Raw genomic sequence first — 27815 nt, forward strand, 5'->3', positions numbered from 1 at the left:
TTTGCTTCAGCCCCTCCTACCCGAAATGCTGCTTACACCAAACACCGCAGCCTCCAGCTGGTGTGCCACCAGCACCGACACGCAGCCCTGTTACACGGCGTTAACAAGGAGTCTCCCTTCCTTTTCATTTGCGTATAGAACCACGACGTTATATAGAAATCCTGGGCCGGAGGGAAATGCTGCTTACAAGTGCCTGGAAACAGAATTAATTCCTCTAGATATCATGGTGCTCCTCACTGCAGGAAAGACATTGAAACCCTGGAGTGTGTCCAGAGAAGGGCAGTGAAGATGTGAAGGGTCTGGAACACAAGTCTTATGGGGATAGGCTGAGGGAACTGGGATTGTTCAGTCTGCAGAAGAGGAGGCTCAGGGAGACCTCATTGCTCTCTACAATGACCAGGAGACTGTGGCGAGGTGGGGGTCAGCCTCTTCTCCCAGGTAACTGATAGGATGAGCACTAGTGAGCTTCAGTTGTGCCAAGAATGGTTCAGGTTGTATATTAGGAAAAAAATCTTCTCAGAAAGAGTGGCCAGGCACTGGAATGGGCTGCCCAGGGAAGTGGTAGGGTCACTGTCCCTGGAAGTGCTCAAAAAATGTGTAGGGACGTGGTTAGTAGGTGTGATGGTGGTGGGTTGACAATTTACTAGATGATCTCAGTGGTCTTTTTCAATCAATGATTCTATGCCTCTATGCTATGATTCTATAACACCCCCCATTGTATGCCAGGACCCCTTCTCCACCCCAGTCATTATAACATCCTGAATGGTATGACTAATGCTAGAATGCATCGTAGGCTGCCATTCATGTATTATGAGCTATTAGATGCTATTAGCTGTTGGCTAATTAGCACTTATGAGCTAGTAACTCATAAGTGCATAAAATAGTACTGAAGATTGCTCTTTAGATATACAAACAGCCAAAAATAGAGAATGGGAGTAAGGTTCCCATGCAGCCACAAGAGTCCAAAACTAAGTAAATATTTTGCCAGGGTTATCAGTAAAGATGATGAAGTTGAAATAAAGGCAAAGTGACGATTTTTAGCTTTAAAGAGAATAAGGAGAGTTGTACTGGACATATGAGTAGAGCTCCAAAGAACTTGGAGGGGCTGGTGTGGTGGCTTCTATAAGAGCCGGAGGATGAATTTCCAGAATGATGGGCAAGCAAATTAAAGATACACCTCTTTTCCAGTCTTGGCAAGCAAGGACAATATTTTAAATATTGAAAGTTTTCAGTGTGTTCAACTTAAATTTTTACAGAAATGACTTTTTCTTGTTAATTTTGGAAAAAATATTCTTTGATCCACCATGCCAGTAAACAGCGCAATTGCTCAGCAGTTTGTGGTGCATCCATCACCAGTTTGCTTTGCCAGAAGATTCACCTAGAGTCACCCATGTGTAAACATTTTGGGTAGCATAGTTGCAGTTACAGATGAAAAAAATCTCCTGTTCTTTAGTTCAGTCTTTTTATGATGCAGAAAGATGCTAGAAGAACATCAGGTGATATAGATGTTAGACAGAAAAGCATGTAAGGAGCTATCTGAATCAGAGCTTTGTCTAAGAATTACAACAGAGAGAGGAATAATCAGTTCTCCTTCTAGGACTGTCAGTGCTGCACAAGAAGTGATTGTGCTTTTCACAGCACAAGAGAAGTCTAAACTTAAGATAACCTTTCCCCTCTCAATATTCTTGAAAAATACCAATTGGTGTTAAGTCTGTATTTTTACAAAAGTTTTCTGAGATAGCAGGGAACTTTTTCCAGGTACATCTATCCTCAAAGATGCATGAGGGTCTTCAGAGTTTAAACTATCTACACTGATGATACTGATGAATCAGCTTACCTACCCTAATGAAAAACAAGCTTTTGCAATATAGATTTATATCTTACTGCCTTTCACATAACTGAATGCAGAATATTGTAAAGCTAGCAGTAGCTAGCAGAAATCACTGGACTGCATTGTTACCTTACTTCACTTCTATCCGATGCATTTTTGTAAACATGTTGTTTTGTAGTTCTAGACATTGATCCTAGAAAAGGAAACAATTAATGCAATGTATAGTGGCTCAGACATTCAGCAAATGGGCTGCAGAAAACAACCTGTGTACACTGATGATTCTATTGATTCCCAATACAACATAAAGTTTAAGCTCTTGTTTTCAAGTTCTTGTTTTCAAGTCAATTAGTGGACTTGGATAAAAAAACTTAAGGTATGGCTTCATTTTGGGGAATATGAAAAGCTCTGCTCATGAAGGAAATTCAAGCATAGAATAAATTTTGTAGAAATGACTGATATGTGTAAGTCTCATTCACAGGTACTATGACAAAAAAAATCACTTCTCCACTTTTATTTTCTTCCTAAATCTTCTACACCATAATTATGAAATTACAGAGTGGGAAAATAGGACTTCAGATTCCTTTTCCTCACTTTCCCACTTCCAGATCACTTTTCTTCAGTGATATTGCAAGCGCTCATGTGTGTATTGTGCTTGTAGCTAAAATGGTAGCATGAATTTCGTTTTTAGTTTAGAGCTGCACAGGGCCTGACTAATCAGAAAAGATACAGATAAGTTTGTATTTCACATATAGCTCTCAAACACAGAGTCAAGTTGATAACATAGGTAATTTCCCTTTTAGACAGGAAATCTGATGAAAGCCCCTTTAGAGCTCATCTGCTTTTAAGATAGTTGAGTGGTCAGTAATCAGTGCCACCATTGCTGTTTCTATCCCACAGTCTACTTTTTGGGATACATGGGATTTGAAAACTTTTTATTGTTATTATTTTTAACAATAGAATTATGTGCCTCTTTTGAAACATTTCTATATCAAAAGCAAGAAATCAGGAATAACAATGGACTAGAGTTGTGTAATAGACAAAGCAGGATGTGTGTAAGGTAAGGGGAAGACATTGGAACCAAAATACAGTTCTGAACAAAGATGGGGGAAGACAAGGAAGCATGGGATCAGTGATGGACAGAAGCAGATGAGAATACATATTGTTTTAAGGAGAGAAAGAAGCAGGGGATAAATTTGGAAGGCAGTGAGTTGAGGAAATAATACAGAATTAAGAAACACATTTCTGTCCTGAAAACAAAAATATGAATGAATAATATTCCTCCTTATCCACTCTGCACATCATTTGCTCCATTCATAGATGTTATCATATTCTCGTTTCAGCTGGATAAAATTGTAATTGCTAGATATAATTGCAATAACACACTTTTGTTGAGATTAAAAAAAAAAAAACCTATTAAAAATGTGATAGTGCTTTATTTAGTTGTTTTAATCAGCCTACTACATTTTTAAGCACGTACTTAGAAATAAATAGTATCAAAAGGATCTTTCAAGTGAGAGATCAAGTGTATAGACTCATGGAAAAGTTACTGTTATTTTTAACATGTGGATAATGTGGCATGCTTTGTGTTCTTTTGCCTACTTAACTTCATGTACTTAGTCCAATGGCAGAGTGCCCTGAGAACAATTAAGTCAGAAATGTCATAGATCTGTATACAGGGGGATGATGATAGAGAAATTTCAACAGGATTGACAAAGAGTGTCCCAGAAGTCTTTCTAATGTTATGACAGTGGAAGAAATGCCACTGCTTTCTCCTTTCACCAGTCCAGAGTTTTTAAATATTGAGAAGCATTCTTTTGCTTTGCAGATTTTCTGTAGACTGACTTATTAATTGAATACACAAACAATTAAGAGAAGTAATAAACTAAAAATGGTATGTTGCACTATTAAAATAATATTTTCAATTAATTTAATGAAAGTGGTTAGTAATTTCTGTTGATTAAGCATTTGTTCGACATACACTGAACACTTCAATTCTAACAGTCTTGGACTTGAAGGAAGAATGAAAACCAAGCTTTTTATTATTTGATTGTAATCAGATATTAATTTAAGAATAATTACGCATTTTCAACAAGATAAAACAACTTTCAATGTCCATTACACAGTGCTTATATCTAGACATAAATGTATACTGACAAATTATTGGAAATTAGCTAACTTTTGTATTTCTCCTTCAAGAATACTTTTTGTTCTCAAGAATTCCAAAAACACAGAAACTAATTTAAAAGGTATGGTGACAACAGGCTTCAGCCATGATTGACAGATGTGTTGAAACTGTTATCAGTTTCCATATTTGATTTGAACATCAGGATGTCCTTCCTCAGTGTATTTCCTCACTGCCTGGTTTGTGTCCTTAGCTGAGCACCTTCCCCCACCAAGGGGAAAGCATAGTGGAGTGAGAACGGATTCTTCCATCACCTCATCTAGAAAAGTCTGCAGGTGGTAGGCGAGGCATTTTCAGTAGGTGATACAAGTACCTAAGGAAATGTTCTTGTCTTCATAGCAGGTCTTATTCTTTGGGTTTGCACTTGTAAGCAATGCACAAAATTAGTACTTGAGTTAAGGCAAAAAGAACGACGAAGGTAACGTGTTAGCCATTTTAGATACCAAATGTTCTTGACTTTCAAACTGTTTTGTTAATTACTTTTCCAATCTTTTCTCGAAAAGAACTCATAATTCTTGAATTATGAAGTTTATACCTATTTAAATATATCTGTGCTAGTGGCTTCTTCTGGCTTTTTTTTTTTTAAGCTATACATGATACTGATTCATATCTGACTTCAGCACTCTTGCAGAATACACTGGACCTTGATTTAAATTATGATGCAAATTCCATGAAACCTTGGACAAACTTGAATATCTTTTGTCATAATCTGTTCACTGGTTGGCAGGAACTCTGAAGCTTAACTAGATGATATCTATAGAGAGATGCAGATGCAGTTAGAAGTACAGATAGGTTCTAAAGCTAGGTATGGAAACAGATCGGTGTACATATAGGCATAAATATAGACATGTCTTTTAATGTCTTGCACACATTGTTTACTTCAGCTCACTGTAAGACACCCTTGTGTACTGCTTGATGGTTGAACTGTGGTCATCTTGATAGATAACTGGGAAGGGAGACACAAGTTTGGCTTCTGTTCCTAGCTGGACCACTGATCTATTCTGTCTTCTGATTTCTCTATCTTACTTGGCTTTTTGGGCATTACCTGGTTACTGGGGACAAATGCTTTCTCTTTCTTTGTGAATAGTTTTGGTTGCAATTGGATTTTAATATAATTTAATCCACTTTTTTTTTTAACATAAATAATCACAGAAATGGTAAAATTCTAAATTGTTTATCACTTTCTGAATAAATATTTTGTATGCTTTGTGTTGCTCTTAAATTATTAGGTTGATGGCTAACATCATGTTCTGTTACAAATTCATACTTTCTTCTGGCACATATGTAGGTGATGTTTTCAGAAATGATTTAATGTCTCCTGAACATAATATATGATATATTCTAAGGGAACAAATAAAACAGTACTATTTTTAATCTTATGCAGAAGTGGAAAATAATTTGCAAAAGAAAAGGAATGACATGTAATTGCATGTAATAATGAAAATATATCCTGTGTGAAAAATGGGCAACAGAAACTTGGCTCATATGTTGTAGAGCATGTAAAAATGTTCCAGTGCAAGTACAACTCAACTGAGTAAGGGTGAAAGTTTAATAACTGATGGAGAAAAAAGGGACACTGTGACTAACTGTGGCAAATAATGCAGCTAAACCAATAAGTTTTAGGGTGAAAATATGGTTGTATGACAGAAAATTAAAAAATGTATTTGATGTTTGCAGGATGTTTACGTGCTGAGCAATACCTTTTCTGTACCACACAGAGGTGTGGCCCACTGTCTGAAATGATGGTTGAATCTTTTATTTCATTCTGGTATTAGGCAACATAACCCAGAAATTAGAGGAATAATGAGCCATGATGTGGTTATTCCATTCACAGAATCATAAAACAGCTCAGGTTGGAAGGAACCTTGAAAGATCATCAGGTAGAAATTTATGTGGGAATAATATTTTGATTCAATGAGTACTGTAGGTGTTTGGCACCTCTGGGGGATGTCTTGTAGCTATAAATTGCAACTAGTTGCTCAGTCTCTTTTTCTCCAAGTTTGCAATTGAGTCAAAGGGCATGAAACAGAATGAACATATTGTTAAACCCTCTCCCCTAGCTCTAAGACTTAGTATGATAAATTAGATACTACTCAATCTTTAGGTAGTAAAGTGAGATCAGATGAATCTTGTACATGATAAATTAAGACTTTATTACCTAAATGTTAGTGTCTCGTCTTAACTAATTGAATATGGTCCTTCATTGGTCAACAGAGACAGAGCCTCTTCTAAAAGATGATTAATAGCCTCTGTTTTATGGTGAGATAAACTGCTGTCTGAAGGTCTCTCCCTGTTGTTTATAAAGGGAACCTAGAGTCTAAATTATTAGGTCGTAAAGCCAGTCCTACTATGTGCATCTTCTGAATTTTGAGACTTAAATGTGAGACTGAAAAGTAGCAAGCACTATCAGAATAATTCAGAAGTAACAAAGTAATGATATCTCAATGACTGAATTGTTTTTGTCAGAAACTCATTGTGCATTTTAAAAATAAGGACAAGTATTATTTTTCTATTAATCATTAATTATCCTTTCAAAAGAGTGAAATATCTTCGTTTCTATCTCTGAATGTTTAAGTACTCATGATGAAATATTGTCTTCTGGGAGAAATTGTATTGCCGTGATAATTGAAATAGTGGTTGGTTGTTTTGTTAATAAAACTGGCTTATGCAGTGTTTTGATGAGGACTGCAGTGCCTTTGATTTTATAAGCTATTTTAACATCCATTTATAATAAACTTCAGAGAAATCAGAAAGTGCTCATCATTTATATCAGCTTGGAAGCTGTTTCTAGGTGAAAGTGATTTAAATTTGCCAATAAGTTATTTCTGAAGGATGAAGGTGACATTAGGCTGCTGCCTGATAAATTCAGGTCAAAACTCATAATTGAAAAGGCAGTATGGATCACTTCAGTTGGAAATAAAAATTATAGGGAAGAACAGTCAGAGTAACCTTACATCAACATGTGAACAACTTTAAAAGGTAAGCTTAAATTAGGGCCTAACCTGTGCAGTCTGGAAAACAAATGAAATTACACATTTTCATTACACAGTTACTTTTAGAACCTACGAGAGAAACTTTGAACATGAGACAAGTAACTTTTATTTGTAGAATTATCCACTAGGAAGGAGAAGGATTAACTAATAACTTTCATGATAGCTTTTATAGCTTTTTTTTTTTTTTTAACCTTTATTGTTTCTCATAAAGAATTTTCACTCCCCAAGTTACAAAAAGACCTGGAGAGAGGAAGCACGAACACATCTAGAGGCAAATCAATTAAAGGGGCTAGCTCCAACAAGGAGGGTGCAGCCCAGGTGTGTCCAGCCAGTGTCCACAAGCCACACGTGGCACAGCTGGCAATGCAGCCCACGGAATCACAGAATGGCCAGGGTTGGAAGGGACTTCAAAGATCATGAATCTCCAACCTCCCTGCCACGTGCAGGGCCACCAATCTCCCCATTTAATAACAGACCAGGCTGCCCAGGGTCCCATCCAAACTGGCTTTGAATACCTTGAGCCCACCTCCTTACCTGCACCATCTACCTCCTACTGTGGCTGTGGCTTTGCCCTGCCAAATGGCGTCACCCAACCCCTGGTAGTTTCACGAAAATTAGTCACATAACCCACAAGTTTTGCATGTTTGCTGCTCTCTCTCTCACCGTCTTTTTATTTTTATTTTTTTAATATAAACTATAAAAGATAAAAATAGATTTTGTTACTTATATACGTGAACAATACTTTATATTGTATGAAGGCTGATCTGAAAGTAATGCCTCCTGTTTCATTTATTGGCTCAAGGTTTCAGAGACAGATGGTGACTTCACAGTGAAGGCTGAACCTTCCCACCACTATTCCCTTACACGTTACTGCTGCGTGACAGATGGCAGCAGAGGGGCAGCCTGACACAATGCTGTCTGACACGGAAGTGCATCTGAAGCAAAGGTGTGCCGTTGAATTTTTCCATATGGAAAAAAATGGCACTCACTAGCATTCATTTCCACTTGTTGAACGTTTAAGGAGACAAACCAGTGGATGTGAGCACAGTGAGGCAGTGGGTGGTGGTGCATTTCAGCAGTGGTGACCGTGACATTGGGTCACCTCTGCTAGCACAGGTGTTTATGATCATGACATGAAGGCTTTTGTTCATTGCTCACCAAAGTGCATAGCTAATGGTGCTGGCCGTTGAAAAACAACATTTTGTAGCTGAGATTTTTCTCTATCAAATAGCGCTATTGTGTTCTTTGTATCTATTGTGGTTTCCATGGAAATAAATAGGAGGCATTATTTTTGGAGTGACCTTTGTGTATTGACCCAAGACAATTCCTATTCACTCAGTGTGATCCAGGCAAGTCAAAAGATTGGATGCCCCTGGTGTAGCTTTTTCTGTAGGGTTGTCTGTGTCTGGAGAAGGACATTTACCCACTATGTTTGCAGAAAAATCAAGTTAAATGGTGAATTAATGAAAGATTTTGAAAAATAATTCAGCTCCACTTCTTGGTTGTTTTTTTCTTTTTTTTTTTCTTTTTCCCCCCAGCAATATAGGTTGCCAACTATGTAAAGTAGTATACATTTTAACTGATGTATAGAAATCATTCAAGGTGACATTTTGTTCCCTAGGTCTTATTCATTACATGTACCTAAAACTGCGTAGTTATTGAATGATTTGAAATAAAAAGGTATTAAAGGCTACTTTAGGGGGAAAATATGAGAATCCATAAGTATAGTCCATAGGCTTAGAGTCAAGGTCATATTCTGGGCCTCTTTAAAATATTTGCGAAGAATTGACAAGAACTGACATGGGTTTTAGAAGCCCATGGCATGGGAAGCACCTTAATTTGCCTAGAATCAAACATAAAGAATGATGATCTAAATAGGAATTAAATGTGTCAAATGTGAGACACTTATAAGCAATTATTTCAAGTTTTCTTTCTGACCGTCTTCATCCCAGGGATGCTGTTCACTGACTATGGGCACAGTGCTCTTCACCTGCCTACTGCGGGTTTAATTCCAGCCTCCCACCCAGGTACTGCAGGGGTAAGGATTGTTTTTATGGGAAAAAGGAATTTTTATGCAGACCTTATTGTCTACTGAAACTGTGATAATTCTGATGTTGTCCATATGATGGAATTAGGAGTCTGATTGTATGGTTGACAGGTTTACACAGAGAAGGTTGTTGAGGCACATTGAATTATGGAAAAGGTCAGATAATAAGCAAAGACCATGGGCTCACCGTTGAGGAATGTGTCTCCTGGACACTGAGACTGCAGCAGATTTGTGATTTACATGTAAGCATTAGGAGAGGAGAAGCAGTTTACGTGGGAATGTGAAAGGAGAATAAGGAGGGAGTTAAAACACTGAGTCAGATTCATCACTTGGCAGGCTTTTTCAGCTTTAATTGTCTGTGATTTTGGCCTAAAATAAACCTCTCAGTATCTAGTTAGCTGTGGGAATATCATAAGCCATGTCACTTCCCAATTGCTGGGTAGCAAAATGAAGAATGTCTAGGATTTATATATCCAGGAGCATTTGCTATACCTACATGGTAAATTCAGTAGAGGAAACCCCACTGTAAGAGTGAGAACGAGTGTTGTAGTCCTAACCTACTGCAGATGCACCTACAGTGAGCAGCAGACGTACAAGAAAAGTCCCTGACACTTCTTTTTTTTTTTTTGTTACTAACATTGACTTGGGCTCAAATTGGCACAATGTTCTCAAGAAGAACTAAATCTGTTACTTCCTACAACACATAGTCTAGGATGGAAAGCAAGTCGAAGGCACAGGCTTAAGGATTTATAGGGAAGGTGAGGGTCTGGCATTGAATATGTGATTACTGGTGTAGCTAGACTCCTTGGTACATGTCATAGGAAGGGTTTAGACGTCTATTTTAGTACATTAGATATGTCAGTGACTTGGAGTCTTTAACCCCAATATACATCTTAATCTTGCACTTGGAATAAGGCATATCCTTGTGCTTCTGTTTGCTTCTGATAATGAGCAGCTGTGTTGCAATTTTTTGTTTTTGTTAGCTAACACTAAAATAAATACAAATTATCTAAAAATATAACACACTAGCATTGGAAATATAGATATATTTAAGAGTTTAATGTAAATGTTGTTGTTTATTCAAGACTTTCCTTGAAAAAGAAGTGTGAGTACTTCAAGAGGTGGCCAGTCAGTCTAGGTCAGACTCATACGCCTCGTTCAGATACAGACATAATTATTTTACTTGTGTCCTTTGGGTTGACCTTCAGCCCATAATGTAATCTAAAGGATTGCTGATTGACAGCAAACTGTGTAAAATTAAGTTCTTTCTGTTTGAATTTATGAAGATCTTCAAATAAATACGTAAAACATTTTTATTTTTTTTTTCTCTTGAAGAGGAGAAAGCCAGAAAGGTGATTTAGAAGAGCTCTGGGACAATGCAGGCAGAGGACAAGCCCTCTGCAGTGCAGGAGTGATCCAGGAGCAGCAGGAGCCAGGAGGGCAGCTGTGGCCCAGCCACCACAAGCAGCTGGCCCTGTGGCAAGCCCATCGTGGCCTCCAGACCCCTTCCACTTCTGTAAATCCAACAGACTTCTGAACTGCAGTAATTTTCTTGGTATAAGTCAGTGTGGCCTGTGTTTCAGAGATCACCTTAAGGTCTGGGCTTGCACACCTTAGAAAACCACCATACGTGTGTGCTTTCCATCAGCGCAGACTGGAGGAGAAAACGTAGCTTATCACACTTACAGGAGGAAAAAAACACATTCTGTTTGCCTGTTTACTTTTTTCCTCCTGACAACCCGAGAGCACTTAGTTTCAGTTTGTGCTGGAAAACTCCCATTTTTTGTCCACTTGTTTGCCAGTGTGAGGAGTGGTAGTGGGGCAAGTGGGGAAGCTGCTTTTAATGTGTTGAGAAAATTTGAATGAACTAGTTTGAATTTTCTTTAGAATGAGCATTTGGAAACTTGTCTAAGCACTTAAGAAATACTGTCTTATATTAAGCGATGGCATTAAAAATGCATATACTCTGTCAGCATTTGTGATCGAATTCAGATGTCTCCAGTTACTGAGAGAATCCAGTGACCTCAAAAATTGTACATCATGTAATGAGAGTACTGGGTTATCCTGGAAGAAAGGCAGGCTCTGGGATGAAAGCTGCCCTTATCCCACAGTACCTTCAGTACTGACAATATGGCAAATGAGTAAAAAGGAAGAACAGGCTTACCATGACACAGAGAGCTTGGGCTGAGACAGAAGTGACACAGTGGAGGTAATCTGAGAAAGCAAATGCTATTCCAATATGGAGAGTGTATATTAAGATGTTATCACACTACTAAAAAACACAACATATTACCCAGAATACATGCAAATCTAACCCCAGGAAATCGATAAGGTGCATGGACTTTGCTACTGAACAAGGGTCATCATACCAGAACATTGAAATGGCAATGAATCTATCTGCTGAAGATGACATTTTAAATATTCTAATTTTTTTTTTTTTTAACATCAGTCATGCAAAAACCAGCTTAGATACATTCTAACTTTTCACAGCATTGACCTCTTTCTGTAAAAATAGCTCAGAAGGGATCATTACTATAGACTAGTATAGATGAGTCTGCATGGCTATCATTCCTGCTTCATAAAATTTCCCTTTAATTTTTAAATCTGTTGCTAAATTTTTATGATGTCATATAATTTCAGGTCAGGAAGGATAAGCAACCATTGTAATGCAACAAAAACAGCTTCACAGTACAAAGGGATTAATTTTAGGTGATCATTTAAATAATAGCTAATAAAATCAAAATCATTTTATGTACATTTTAAGACCTAGACTAATCAAAGCTTAAAATGTGATAGGATAATAAAGGAAAGCTCATTAATTTAACATGGAAAAAATACAATCAAAAAGAGCTGGAGTAAGCATAAGCTTGCAAAAAGAGAGAAGTGCTGAGCATTTAATCTTATTCTCTCTGGAATCATTGTAGAAATTCTGGAGTTTAGCTGGAGTAAAAACATGCTGAGAGAAGGTCAGTCTACTCTTTCCAACTGTTATCAGTGCTGCCTGTTTCACTGCACTGGAGGAATATGGAAACTTGGTGTAAGGGATTACATTTCATGCCATCTACTTATTTATTTATTTATTTGTTGGAGCAGAATAAAAGGAGAAGACTAACATGCAGTTCTAAGAACTATGGTTTCATGAGCAAAGACCATCTGGTATGAGCAAAATATGGGAAAGGTGTAGCAGTCTTAAAAGAATGCAGTTACAGTAAGAAAAGATGCCTGGAAAGGAGAGAGAAATGCCACAAATGCAACTCTGAAGGGCTGCCCTTTGAGACCACCCTTACACAAGAAAAAGAAAATTCGAACCTTTCCAGCACAGGAAAAGCTTCAATCAACCATGAGGGAAAAAGAGAAAATTCGAAGTTCCCCGGAATAGGAAAAGCTTCAATCAGCCATGAGGCAAAATCCATAGGAAACCAGACTTCATTAGCTCCAGAGCTTACAGCACTTGTTACGATTCGGCCTGTTTAGCAACTTCAACTTTTAGACAACTCTTTTTCTTTGATATGTCACCTCAAGCTTAGCTGGGTATTTGATCTTCTGCTTTTTATCAGTAAGGCTACAGTGGAAAACAACAACAACAACAACAAAACAAACCACAAAGAAATGCTCCCGGGATGATTTTCTTTCTGTGTGTATGTGCATATGTGTGTCAGAAGAGGAGGAGGTGGGAAGGAAAGAAAAACAGAAGAATGTATATGTCTTTTTTCAAGATGCGGTGAAGCAGCGTATAGAATCTGTGCTCTGCCTACTGACATCTAGCGGCAAAATCTCTCAATTACCGTACTTGCCCTGATTTATTTTTTTTTTCCCCAGAAATCCCCCCCCTTCTCACAACTCTGCTGGCTTTTCCGACATTTATGGGTACTTAACGCCACCGAAAACGAGGGCACTTGTGGATAATGAGGTAATTCTGGAGTCAGGCAGGGAACAGCGGATCTGCCATGGAGCTTAAAGTGGGAGGAAAACAAAGAAGATTTACACGGAGGGTTTATCGCTCCAGCAGCAGCAGCAGTGGAGTCTCTCTGCCTCTGAGGCTGTGCCTTTTGTGCGTCTCTATCCGAGACACTTCTGAGCTGCTTGGGAAAGCAAGTACGTCCATGCAGAGATCTGAGCAACGAGCCGGTTTCCAGGTGCCAAGTCGCAGCTTAGCCGCCTGTTAGTGCAGCTGCTACATGTTGGTGCCCTTTGGAGCACAAGTGAAAATCCTCGTTTCATTCTTTGTCAGTAATGAATTTCTGGGCTACAAGCACACACAGAAAGGATTGGTCCTAGAAGAAATATAAGGGGTTAAGCATTTGTCTGAATGATAATGTCAGAACGATTCTCATGACCATGTGTCCCCAAGGACCCAGGGCTCCACCAATTAGTACTCAGTATTCATAGACTGTACTTGGGCTGGATTTCAGAAAAGAAGCATTAGCCTCAAGCAAAACCAAGCCAAGATACCATCTATACTGTGTCTCATGAGTAAACAAGGAATGGGAATTTGAATGCATGTTGTGCCACATGAGGCCACCCTGCAGGTGGTGAAGCTCTGCACAATGGCAAGAGCTGAAGTGGGCAATCCTACAGGCTGAGGGTTTCTGCAGGCTGCCCCAGCTGGGTTCATGTGGGCTGTGGTGGGGAGTCAAGTGGTGACATTTCTGTCCATCCATTTGTGGCTTTTAACGTGGGTAACCAGTGATTAATTTCTCCTTGTTCAGGTGAGTATGGCCTCGGTTGTAGCAGCAGAGGGAGGTTTGCAGTTACTCTTCTGAGCAGTATCAGACATCACAGCACTCTGCTACCATGCAGTCTAAGCCATGAATAAGGCAAGGTTAATCTGAAGGACTGCTGAGCACAAACTTACTGCCTTCAAAGAAACCAGACAATGACAGCCACAAAAGCAGAAAAACTCAAAGCCACACATCCTTTAGCATTTCCTGCTCTGTATTTGATGAAGGAGGGAGGCAGAGTTCATACAACTATGACTTCCTACCCTGCAGATCCTGAGATCTAAGTGGCAGTAATCCTCTCTAGGTACACAGAGTTTGCTTTCACGTTTCACATTTTCACATTTACACAAAGAGAAGTGCCTCATATTGACTGCTTGCTATGCAATCCACTAGCTACACATTTGTAATGTCATTGAAAAGGGCACATATTCTAAATCCAAAATGTAACTTTTTACATATATGGAACTGATTTTTTTTGGATTCTTCATTAATCGGAGGCAATTTTTTTTTCACTCTGAATTAATAGCTACCTGTCCCATCTCCCTATCCCCCCCCAAAAGATTTCCTTTTTTGTGCTCTTTTTTTTTAAAAAAAAACATCTTGAAATCTGCAATTCAGATCATTTAAAGACAATAGTTTTCTGAGTTCCGTGTGCTTTTTTTTTTCCTCCCAGTTTCATGCTGCTTTGAAATAAATACAGTATGTAATATTCTAAATAATGGTACTTTTGCTCTCAACTCTCAGATCTACTTTTGTCCACACACAAACTGCATAAAAGTGATATAAAAAATGCCTTTTTAACCTTGCCATTAAAACATGATAAAACACAAAGTCTGTAATAACCTTTAAGACATCTTTTAATGTTTTTTAACACACATACCCAAGCCTAGTGCACTTTTGAATGTAATTTTCTTTTATTTTTCCTTCCCCTATTAAAATACAAGTGGTTACAATTCAGAGTAAGACTTTAAGTCAGAATGAAATACTGAGACAGAACAACTTATTTGACTTAATGCACTGTACCCTTCACTAAATTTTCTCACAGAACTTTGTATTATATAATCTGAAAGACTGTCTTAACTATAAAACAGACATAACATTATTTCTCTAGAAAAAAATAACCCAGTTAAGTTCACAGTGATTTTTTTTCCTTTTTTTTTTTTTGCAACAAACAACACATCTCACAGCCCCCTAATTTATCTCCCACTGTGCAGGAACTGAATTACTGGGCTAATAAGCATTGACACCTTTTTTTAGCAGAATTTGTGATGCCTGTTTTTAAAATGACACCACACAGATTAGAAAATGCTCCGTCACGAGATAATAAATGGCACTATGAGTCTCTACAGTGAAACCTAATTCTTCTTGCAGATGAGTTCTCAAATCTGCCAACATAAGTTGCCCTCAACAAAGAATTTTCAGGAGTAAAGCTAAGTATGATTCATTTTGTGAAATCAGCCTGATCCTTCCTTACCTTTACCACTCATGGTCTGACCAACTGTCTGCTTTCACTTCTTTTCTTTAACATAATTAGTAGAATAGAAACTACTAATCTGTATCAGATCAATGGCAAATGCTTATGTGGCCAACAAATATTTTATATTATACTGTAATCCAGCTGCAAGCCAGGCATGTATTGATGCCTTCCTCCTCTCCTATTTCTTTCTTGAAATGCCTGATTTAATGCTGGTTTCTATTTTCTGTTGAGTTCCACAGATGTAGTAGGAGGAATAGTTTAGAAAAAAAAAGAAAAAGAAAAAAAAAGAAAAACTGTTCACATTCTATTTATTTCTGACTGTAGTTTTTATAGCTCTGGGCTTTTCCCATGTTCATGAGTAGCACTTTAATAAGCAACCAGCACTACATTTATTCATGCTGAAATCTACAACTTCATTGTGCAGTACAGGTGGCCCAATGTCCACCCTGCAATGTTTCACCCATGGACTATTCCTTTTAGTGTAATAAAACACAGACACATTGCTTATTAAATGCTTAATGTAATCAAGCAAATGATTTGTTCAACAGAAAATCTATGACTATTTCCAAAAGAGAGGGTGGTCACGTAGAGCACAGAAATAAATGCACCAAGTGCTTCTACATCAACTAATTAGATCATGCCAGTCCAATTCTCACGGCTCTACTTTTAATCTGAATCCTTCAGATTATTTTTTCCCTGTACAGATTAAGTAGATTCAGAAAAGTTTTGGAACCACAGCACAAAATGTACTAACACTGAACTTTTTGGTACTTGCTTCTCCAGACCAAGACTCAAAAACTGCATCTGGCAGCACAGGGTCTCTGACACCTGGAGAAAGCATGGTGCCTTATGATATGATGATATTTAAAAGACCTAAAAGAAATAGTCAGTGGTGACTTGTCAAGAGGTAAAAAATGAGAAATGAGGAGTGCAGATTTTTAAATCTTTCCCCTTCAGGGAGTTTAGGTGCTTTACAAAGTATTAGAAAGAAGGATCTTTGTGTTTCAAAATAGCTAGAGTTCTTATAGCCTGGGGGATTTTGCTCTTTTTGATGAAATAGCTTAAGAAGATAGATCCTTTTGCATGATATTCTATGCAGTAGGTCAGACAAACAGTATTCATCCCAGGATTTCTTTATCTTTGTTTAACTCTGCTTTAGATGAGTTTAGGGTAGCTCAATACCATCCATGATAAGGGAAGATGAATAGGGCCCTTTTAAGAAAATGTACCTGTGGGACCAGGTGCATCCAAGTGCACTGAAGGAGTGAGCAACACTGTTTGATAGACAAATCCTCATCTACAAAACACTATTTTTCAACATAATCACCATTATTAGCAATGCATTTTTGACAGTGATGAGCAAGAGCCTGCAAGCTGTGTTTGTAAAAATCTGCATGGCCATCCAGAAAGTAGTTTGTCTTTCATGCCATTTTTGCCACTGCTGAAATGCACCACCCTCAAACTCATTGTGTTCACATTCACTGTTTCGTCTCTATAAACATTCAGTAAGTGTCAGTGAATGCTGATGGGTGCAATTTTTCCGCCCAGAGGAACTCGGTGCTACACCTTTGCTTCAGATGCACTTCCATGTCAGATGCCATTCTGGAGGTCCCTTCCAACCCCTACAATTCTGTGATTCTGTGTGATTCTGTGTGTGATCTGCCACGTGGCAACAAAATGGAATGGAGTATCGGTGGGAAGGTTCAGTTTCTACTGCCATAACACCACCATCTACTTCTGATGTTGTGAGTCAACATAATAAAACAGGAGGCGTTACTTTTGGAGCACCCTCGTAGGAATCAGTCCCCAGGGAAGTTATGATGTAAATTCCACTGAAAGCCATTTCCACCAGTACGAAGGACAAGAAGGTGATTTGGAAATGTGATCGTAGATTGAACAAGGGCAAACTGTGTCTTACCAATTTGATTACCTTCTACACTGAAATGACTGGCTGTGTAGAGAAGAGAAGGGCAGTAGATGTTTATCTTTCCTCCACTGATATTTTTGACATGGTCTACCATAAAATTCTCATAGCCAAATTGTGCAGATACATACTGGATGGCTTATAATATGGTACTGGCTTATAACAAGGGTACAAATTGGCTGGAGTGGCAGGCTTAATGAGCAGTGGCCAGTCATCGTGGCATTCCTCGTGTTCAATACTGGAATCAATGTGCTTACAGCCCTCTCTAACAGCCTGCATGACAGAGTGGCAAACACTCTCAGCAGGTGATACTGAGGTAGGGGAACAGTCGATACGCTGTAGGGCAGAGCCGGTGCTCAGAGAAATCGTAACAGGCTGGAAAAGTGAGCTCTCTTCAAGTTTGACAAAGACAAATGCAAGTCCAGCATCTGGTACAGAATAACTCGAATGCAAGAGCACAAGCTTGACACTGTCTAGAAAATCCCTTTGCAGAAAAAGCCCTGTGGATGCTGGTGGACAAGTTGAATGCTTCTTCTCCAGATTAGGGGATGGCAATAAAAGAATACAGGAAAATGTTTTATATGAGGCCCAAGTAAAACTATTTTTATGTACCAAATGAGAAACAGAGAACCTAACAGTGCTGTCACTGGCACTTGCAGTTACTTTAAGTCAATTGCATGGTCAGTGATAGAAGGGGAAAGATCTCATGGTAAAGATAAAGGAGCAAAATCATTGGTAGACACCAGGGAGGTCACCAGAGGTAAAATCATCACATCCACCAAAATGTTCTTTTCTTCTATTCAGCAGCTCAGAACATGCATGCCTCTGAGTAAAATTGGTGTGTAAAAACATACTAAATCAACATAGATGGAACTGCCACATTCTGAAATAACTTTTTACTTTCCTCCTTTTTTATGCTGTGCTGTTCATCTTGAAATAGAAATACTGAAGTTGTTCCAAACATTACACCTGTTGTGAGAACCAGTGCCCATTTTTATGCTTTATGCTTTTCTTCCAGTGTGTAGAAGAGCCAGAAAAGTAAGATGTAGTGACACTAACTCAAAAACTAAAGCAAGAAAGGACATTCATATAATAGCTGTGTTCTGTAACTGTGTTGTGTTCTTTGGCCACAGTATTCTGCTGGGGATTTTCCAGTCAGAAGGATATAAATAGAGGCTGTGTAGCATAAAGACTGCCGATCTGGTACTTCCAGAAAATGGTAGATTTATCATATAGTGTATGTGCAGCATGCCCAAATGCACCTTTGGAGATGAGTCAGCCTTACTAAGTAAGCATCTGCAAAGCCAGCTGTACTGCAAAGATGTAATGGATCATTTCAGCTCTTCCTGGGAGCACTGGCCATACAGTGGCAGCACGCAGGAACCTTCCAACCTGCATGTGAGTGCTGTGCATCTGTCCTGGTATTCAGGTGTTGGGCAAAGGGATCTGGAACAACTGCTCATGTGCCACAACATCACACTGTAAAGAACGATATCATTTTCCAAAGTGGGACACCTCTTATCCGTTGCTTTCTCTACTGTTTTTTCCTTCTGTTCCTCTTTTCTTTTTTGCATGTGACATGTTTGTATTAACCTGGTTACAGTAGTTCTGTGTCTCAGGATGCATTTTCCTGATTCTTGTAAGAGCAGGACATCAGCATGAAACTGCCAAGTACTGTCTGGTCTCACCATACACTGTCAACATGAGCATAATGATAAAAGCAGCTAATATAGATCTGTGCACTCCTATAATTACAAGGTGTTAGCTATGTCTAAAGTGCAACAGCTGCACTTTAGGCATTATCTGGCTGCTTTTAATCCAGCAACAATATTTGTGGTCCCCCACTGGCCCATGCAACGGATAAGTAACGGATATCCATTCTGTTACATATTCAGGTTCCATGGCCATTTTGCTTTGCTGGGAAGGAGCATCCATTCAGGATTCACATTACCTTAGGTCTGCTCAATGTGCTGAAATTACACAGCTGATTGCAGCACGGTCTTAGTTGTTTCAGTCTCTTCTGCACTATTTTTAGCCTTTTGTGGATGCAGAAAAACAGTTACCAGCATGGAAAATTGTGATGTTATTTTAACAGCTTCAAATGACGAAGACCACATTTGTCCTTATAACTAAGGGCCTTAAGGGCCTTCTCACTTGGCTGCAGGTTGCAGCCTTGTGTACTGCAGTGCTTGCCTCAACTGTGGGTGTGACAACCACGTGCTAAGCTACTTTTAGCTTGCCCTTTCCAAACCAGCCTCTTTGTATTCTGTCCTATTTGTATGTGAGGCAGCGAGAATTAAGCTCTCTCTTTATTTATTTTGCCTTTTCTTTTTGATTGCATTGGCCTCCAGATCGGCTCCATTTGCTTTGGAAAAAAAAAAAAAAAAAAAAAGAAAGAAAGAAAAAAAAAGAAAAAGAGCAAGTTCAAACATTCTACAGATTCTTACTTACACAGAAAACATGTACTGTAACAACTGGGGTATTGCTTCCTTCTTTTGCATCTCACATGGTTGACCATCAGCATTGTACAAGGTGTGCTGACAGCTAAAGACTCAACAAAAGTTTATTCTCCAAATATTTGCTGTTAAGTTAGGTGGTAGAGAGAGCAATAAAAAAACGATGATGGATGATTAAGTAAATCAATGCTTCTTAGTCTAGCACACTATCATTCCCATTCAACCTACAAATGGATAAGCATTCTGGGAGAAAACTGAGAATCTGACCCTGTGTTTGATATTACTTCAATTAATGAAGGTCCTTTGGCTCTCTCCACTTTCCTGCATCCTTCTTTTTTTTTTTTTTTTTTTTTTTTCCCAACAGCACAAGCCACACTGAAATAAAGCAGCAAGCTGAGCTTTTTCTTATCCTCATCGACCAGCGCTTCCCTCTGTCAACCAGCTGTCGTGGCCTTTAACAGAGGTGGGCAGAAGGAGGAGAACCCTTCGGGCTCTGACCCCTAATAAAACCACCTGCCACCTCCCAGGCCGGCGAGAACGGACTCACTGGCACCGCTGGGGAAACTCGGGCTTTTCCCTCCGCCGGAGCCGCCGTAAGTGCCTCCCGACTCCCTCTGGAGGGAGACACAGTCCAGCTTTTGGCTGCCGGCGCCGCCGCCTCACTCCTGCCCCTGCCCCGCTCCTGCCCCGGCCTCAGCCCCGCTCACTCCCAAGGGGGCGCTGCCCGGCCCCGCGTCCCCTGCCCGGCCGTGGCGCGGCGGGGTCCCGGGAGAGCGCGGCACCCCGGGGATCCGCTCCTTTCCGGTGGCCACGTGTGCGCGGGTGTGAAACTTAGCAGCCCCTCGTCCCACTGTTAAGAGGGGAGGGGACGAGAGAGAAGGAAGAGCCGCGCGTGAGGCGGCGGCTCAGCTCCGCTGTGCGCGGGCAGTGGGGAGGCGGCGGGTGCCGCTGCGGAGCGCTCCCAGCTTAGACAGCCGAGGGACCGAGCGGGCAGGAGACACACGGAGCAGACACACGGCCGGGAGGAGACGGGGTCCCCCACCCCCGGCACTGCGCGCTGGGAGCTGCCCGTGCCGCCCCTGGGCTCCTCCGCGCTCCTGCGCGGTGCGGAACCAAGCGCGCAGGCGGCGGCTGCTGCTGCTGCAGGTGAAGCCCTCTCTCTCCGTTTACTTTTCCCAAGAGGGAGAAGAAGGCAGCAGGAGGGGGACGCGGCGCCGTGCGGGGCGGGCAGGCCAATCAGCGCCGCTGTAACGCAGGGATCGCTGCAGGACGCGCCGGGTTTTCCTCCCATCTTCTGCTGCCGGGGCTGAATCGGGACCGCACGGACCGGCGGAGCCGCACCGGGCTGCAGGACTTCCTCACCCGCCGCTTCTCCGGCAGTGAATCCCTATACTTCTCCTATTTTTTTTTTTTTCCCCCCTTTTTTAATACTCTGAAATCGTCCACGAGAGACATTTCGTGTCTCCCTTCTTTCCCCACGCACTTAACACCTCCAGCGGCATCACCCCGCAGAATCCCCGCTTTCTCCGGGGGAGGCTGAGCCGGGCACGGAGCCGCTCCATGCCGCGGGCCGTGTGCCGGCGATGCCCGGGCGCTGAGGCCGGAGCTCCCCGTTGACGGGAGGCGGCCGAGCGCGGGGTGCTTCCAGCAGCGCGGAGCGGCCGCAGGTAAGTGTGAGCGGAGCGGAGCGGGCGGTGTCCGTGCGACGGGCCGGGAGGTGCCGCGGAGCCGGGCCGGTCTGCGGGGCGATGCCGGCCTCCCTCCTTCCCTCCCTCCCTGTGTCCGAAAGTTGGGGAGCGTGGCTGGGAAGGAGCCACCTCCGCTGCTCCGGCAGGAAAACTGCGAGGTTTTGGTTGTAATTGGAGTTGGTTTTAGTGAGCCAAACAGTTCTGCGGGGCTCAGCCTGGCCGTGTGGGTAGGGAAGGGGCAGCTAACCTCCCCGGGACGCGGGGTGTGGGCAGCGGAGAGCTGCAGACGGAGGTTGACAACCCTCGATCCGTTTATGAATCGGTTAAAAAAGGGGCTGTCAAGGCATGATTCGTGACTCCGTTTCCTCGTGGTTCCAATGCTCCTCAAGTTGTGTGTAGGCAGGGTATGAAACCTATCTTGTCCGCCCTGCTTCCCTTCCGTTTCAGTGAACTCGTTTACCACTGTTACAGGCTCTGTATTCCCAGTGAAAAGGCTTTCCCCTTGCTCCATGCCATTCACGGCTCTGCACGGCAAAGTTTTAACATAACCCGTGTTGTTCCCGCTGAAGTGTACTATCGGACACCCCTAACCTGTGCAAAGAATACGGAGAAATAGCCTACACTGCCCTGCTAGGAGCTGCCAGACATCTCTGCAGCGTGCTTCATTCTTCCCAGGGGTTAAAAATCATTGCTTTGAAGCATTTTAAAGTGTATGTGTAGTTATAGTTGTCTGTTTCCAGTGTTTGCTCAGAGATAATCAGTATTTTTGCAAAGCACTGAGCACTTCACTGCTCCCAATCACCTCCGGTCGACTCCAGCTCTGCATTCAAGGAACTGTGCTTCAGCTCCTGGAGAACCCTCAGTCGGAATAATAAACACACTCAACCCCTATCCCTAGAAGCCCCATAAAACGTTCGAGGTCTTGGGGTCTTCTGGCAGCACTGGATGCATTTAAATTACTATTGACTAAATGATAATTGCTATCTGGTTTCTCTGTTTTCACTGAGTAATTCCAGACATTAGCATTCAGCCCGCTACGTGTTTAATACTTTAAAGCTGCTTTATGGGCTGATCTAAGTGAAGTCCAATTGATAAATTAAGATTATGTTGTGTAGCACAGAGCGCGCACGAAGGAGTAGTTCAGCAGCACAGGGAGCGCAGCTCAGCTGAAGTTGGGAAAGTGCACATGGAGGCATTATTGTCAGGGGTGGCAAAGGGTTACATCGGTGGTGCTTTTCCCTCAGTAATTGTGCAGTCATTTCATACCGATGCCTCTGTATTATTTTCTGTGTGATGAACAGTAGTAAAGTAATTCATAGGAATTCCATGATTAAAAATTTATTTGGGAGAGCTGACTCTGCTGAGGCGATGTTAAAAGCTGTGTGTTTTTTTGGTTTCACGGAGTCCCAATTCCCCAAACTACAGTACAGTCGCTGTTATAAATGTAAACTCTCCAAGTGCCGTAATTTTAGAGGAGAGCTTTGCTCAACTAGTTGATTGCAGCTCAGAATTACTATTCAGTGCTTCATATGTTGTTTGTACATAAGGGGGTTCTCAAAAACGTGCTATTGATTTTATATATGCTGCTGGTTGTGGCTGACTTTGAGATAAAATCTTGATTCGTGTCATGCTGTTATAATCAGAGAACGATGAGTAATGTGGCAGTGTCTTTCATTGTGCTGGATGCATGAGGTAACCTTTTTCCCATCTCTTCCTGTGAGCAGAGGGGTCTTGGCTTTATGTGTAGGTTCTTGCAAGGCACTTGATAATTCCAGTAGGGAATACATGAATAAGTAGTTCTGCACGGAAGTAAATAGATGTGTCTACAGATGGATGTTGGAGATTGCTTTACTGGCAAGTTGCAAAGTGATGATTCATTGAACCCTGTCTAGATTTACATAGAGCAAATAATACTTTACACTGAATTGTGGCAGCAGAAAAACATGTAGCAACCAAGAACTTTCATAATTTCGTGGCAGGTGATGACAGGCTTGATAAAGGACCTCTTTACAAATGCAGACTATATGTTTCTGGTGAGAGAAACATACTGTGGCATTTTTTTAGATCTGAACATCTTTGCACATAAATTTATTGCTGGCTGGAATTGCTACTCACCAACCTGTGTAAAGCATAAATACTGCATGAGCAGTATGATGCATTAATTATATTGTGTGTTTTACTTACTATTAATAAGTAATTGAAAACTGTGAACTCGTTATCCATGTTAAAGGAAATTACTGACTTTGGAAGACAGAAAAATCACATTACTGAATACCCATCTACAGAAAAATGCGATCCCCATCTTGAAAAATTACTCCAAATGATGCAGTTCTGCATCCCTCTTTTAACTTCTGCAGCATTTTATTAGAAACGCTTCATTAAGTCACATTATTCTGCAGCTGCTTGTTCTCTGAAAATTAAAATAAAGATCAGGAAGTTTATCCGGGAAAGCAATATTATTTCCTTTATTAAGTACTGAAAGTTCAAAACAACAACAAAAAATCCCTTAACTTCACCGTGTCACAAACATGAGCACTTTCTATTTTTGTGATAAACGGGTGGCATTTGCTGTTGCAATTCATCAATGTATTTATTAGTCAAATGTCATCAAACAAACAAAATAACTGAGAGCAAACAGACTTCACAGTGATACAAAGGCTACAGCAAGTGAAGACTCTACAAATGTAATTAATTAGTGTTCAGTCTCATATTTATGCATCTCATTTGAATGGCATGTTTGTTGTCTTTTTTCTCATTGATTTTCTGCTGTATCTCCAGATAATTCAGGTAGCGAGCACTTTTCATTTGAAAACACATTTTCCATTTTTCCTTTGAGATGCTGTATTTTAAAGGGATCGAGACAAAAGTTATGGTTCGATAAATATAACAGAAGGGTCCTCCCATGTCAGCAGAGCTGAACACTGATCTGGCCCCATTCGTGACCATTTTTATGTGTTAAGAGGGGCATCCTGAACTGATGTAGACTTCCACTGCTCCACTGAAGTAGTTGAAGTGCTGACATTTTAAACCAGCTGGAGATTTGCACCATTATCTTTAGATCACTGAATTTAAGAGTGCACCTAAAAAGGATTGCAATTGCTTTTTTTTTTAGGGTGAGAACACGTTTACATACTGTACCGAGCTTCACAAAATCCATTGTAAGTGGATTTGAAATAGTTTTGAAATACCCAAATCCTCTGTTGGGGCTATTTTAACAGGAAATTTGGCCCAGTTATTTAGTTTTGCAAGCTGTCAATATATGCTTCAAAACAGTCTTTGTAACTAAGTCAGAATTATAAAATTAGATGTGGGAATGAATGTGGAAACAGCAACAGCAATGTCATTCAGTGTTGAGTGCAATCTCTTATTGCTCTTAGTAGAACTTGGAAAGGTAGTGATTTCTGTGCTTTGATTCTCTATATGCCCTTGCAGCCATTTGTAGTTACCATAGACAGTCAGTTATTTATCAAAAGAGGAGATAAAATAATAATGGCCACCTAATGTACTTTTTCTTACTGCGATTGGAAAACAGTCGCATTTTTAAGATAAACAATTCGAGGCATTTTTATAGAGCTTCTTTCATGCAGCGTGTTTTGAAAAACACTTTTGAAGCAGAAAGAAAAAATAGACATAATGCTTTACAGTAGTAGTTATGGTAGAACACCATATACTTAGAAAAAAATGGGAAAAGTAATGTAAAAAAAAAAAGAAGTTTTCTTAGCTTTTTCTTGTGTTTCCTGTGTTAGAACACTGATTTGTGGGAAGCGTTGTAGCAGTAGCTATTGCTTGATGTAGCACTAGAAAATGTTTTCTATAGATTTGATCCCTCCCCCTTGCAGAATGGAAGCAATTGCATATATAAGTGCTTGCATAAAAATTAGGAAGTTATGTTTGTCTCTTGTTTAAAGCTCATCCAACCTCGCAACCTGTACTATGCTAATGGCTTACACATTCAAGCAGCCCTACTTCACATCTTGCTGATCTTGTAATAGGAAACCTGAACACAAGTCTCACAGCACCAGGACAGCACTGTACACAGCCTCCTGTACTACAAGCATCAGAGCATCTCTCTAACAATGCCGAAGGGAGAGGCATAGGACAGGGCAGTGTGCAGATGAAATCAGGTAGAGTTCTTTTTAGACTGAGAGTTTTTGGGTAATCTACACTTAAATCGTGCCTTGGAACTGAGGTGGTGTAAGGTGCTTTAGACTGCCAAACTTTGCAAAAGAATAAATGCACAAGCACAGGTCAACAAACCTACTCAGTTGTATAAATAACAAAACAATTAAGAAATGGACTACTTCGTATGAAATATTTTTGAAATAAATAACCCTATATTTATTTTTGGTAGCTTGCTGGTCTCTTGCTTCCTAGAAGATTTCTTGCCTCTCATTGTTGCAATAAGCTTTAAACATCCGCTATTTGAAGATGAGGCACTGGACTAGATGGACCACTGGCTTGTCTGATAAAGCAATTAACTTTTTGAAATGCAAGGAGGCGTAATTGCAGCACTGTATATTTTAACTGGCTTATTAGAACCAGACTGCAATTATCTTGGGTTCTGTTTTTATTTTCTTTTCCTTTTTTCCTTATTAAAAAAAAAAAAAAAAAAAGGCAAAATATAATACGTTTTAAAATAAATCTCTCAGTAACATGCAGTCTCACACCAGCTCCTTTGGAGACAGGAGTACAGACCTGACAAGTCTCTCACATTTGCACTGATGCTCTCGTATTGGCTTTTTCCCTCTTGCACTCCCCACTGCAGTTTCTGCATCACATATTGATAAGGTGGAGCGGTGGCCTCTGCTCCATCTCACTGCAGCCTGGAGGGCTGTGTGTTTGGCCCTGTCCTTGTGTCTGTCTGACTTGCTGTGCCGTGGGATGAGGTGAGGGATGTAGTGCTGCCCCCGGATAACCAAATGGCTTTTTGTGCCCCTCTGAGCTTCTCTTTGAGGGCACTTTTCTTGGTTACAGTCTCTGCCTGTGACTTTTCCCTCACCATATGAAACTACATATAGCAAACTTGTCCCAGGGCCTTCGATCTGCAGATTCTGGTTAGGGGCCTTCTTCATGGCCATGCAAGCAGGCAATCTGTGAGCACTGTGTTAGAACAATGCAGTTCTTGATCCCCTTTCAGTTGAGACTTTTTGGTGTTTGCTCCTATGAAGGTATCCATTTGGTATTTCGATTTCCATACTGAACCATAATTCATCGTTAGCTGTTGTATCATTGCACTTAATGACGCTGCAAAGTATGTCAGGGTGGCTTGGTGGCTCTGCAGAAAAATAATGGCATTTTATGCTGTCTGTATGTAGCAGACTGACTGGGTTTTGGATCTTTTCCAGTAATGGATGAGAGTTAGTAGTATCTGAAGCTTGTTTCATGGTTTATCAAAAATGAGTTAGTAGTCTTAGTCTGTTTTTTACTATGGAACTGGCCAGACCATAAAAGTCACTGCTGGCAAAAATGAGGATGTGCACCTGCTGTGAGCACAGAGAGGCAGAAACTGAGCTCTGATCAAGTAAGGCATTTCAGCTGCAAGCATGTGGCTTCAATGGGACTAGTCAAATTAATTATGTGCTTGCAGACTTTTCTGAAGGGAGCCTGAATAAATGTTGCCAACTGCTTGGAGAGATCCATGTTGAAGGCATGTGGGTGGGGTGCTGCTGAAATGGCTGTGTTTGTGTCTGTATTCTGAGTACAAATTCAAGACTTGAGCTTTGTTTCTACGGGTTGTCAGCCCTATACCTTCTGTAAACATTCATTTCTCTTATCTTCAGAACAGAGACTGTGTAACAGCAGGTAATGTTCAGAAAGATGCTGCAGGTACCTGCCCTGTATTATAGTATTAGAAACTACAATTGCAGTCATGTGGTTCTTCAAATGTGAAGGTACTGGTGTGGCACTGAAGTAAAATATCACTTTCTGACAAAGTATATCAGGCTGTGGTTTTCCTGCAAGAAATGAGGTCATGTTTAAAGCTTAACTGCAGAAAAAAAGAGATCTATTTCTGTGCCATGGCAGTAGAACAATACTCTCCCTGCACTGTGTTACCTTGTGTTTATTTAGCTTTGATTTTTCCTTTTTTTTTTTTAAAAAAAAATCTCTATATTGTGACAAGTTATACTCAAGCGAAGTGGTAAATTTTATCTTGATGCCTAGTAACAGTGGTAAATACAGTGAGATAAGTTCTGGTTTATAAGCTTACTGGAATCAAGACAAGAAAAATTGTATTTGTATGCTAACATAACAAGCTATATATTCAGATACGTTGTTATCAGCCAATATGGTTAATGTTGCCTGACACTTCTCGTTATATGATCCTGCTTTTTTCTGTTCAATCTAAAACCGTGAAGGAAATCTCTTACACTGGGATTAAGATAATACTTCAAGCATACTACTGCCAAAGCACCCAGATCTTCTTAACCAAGGTGTTTGCTTAAAGAAATGTAGCCATGAATCCACTTGCTGTTTAAACTCCAGCCCTAGGAGATGT

General features: G+C 40.4%; 1 protein-coding gene across 7 annotated transcripts in view; it reads left to right on the top strand.

The window, feature by feature from the left end:
- Window positions 1–20371: 20371 nt before the first annotated feature.
- TAFA2 (TAFA chemokine like family member 2) overlaps window positions 20372–27815 on the top strand; it is a 179696-nt gene continuing 172252 nt past the window's right edge. For 5 of the 7 annotated variants that reach the window (XR_008202602.1, XR_008202604.1, XR_008202605.1 and 2 more), the window contains exon 1: window positions 20372–21298. The gene's annotated coding sequence lies outside the window, so the exon portion shown is untranslated. The remainder of the gene's footprint in view (window positions 21299–27815) is intronic. The other 2 variants (XM_052667420.1, XR_008202607.1) reach the window with 2 other exon arrangements.

Source organism: Tympanuchus pallidicinctus, unplaced genomic scaffold (assembly GCF_026119805.1).
Source record: "Tympanuchus pallidicinctus isolate F22 unplaced genomic scaffold, pur_lepc_1.0 scaffold8, whole genome shotgun sequence".
Classification (NCBI taxonomy): domain Eukaryota; kingdom Metazoa; phylum Chordata; class Aves; order Galliformes; family Phasianidae; genus Tympanuchus; species Tympanuchus pallidicinctus.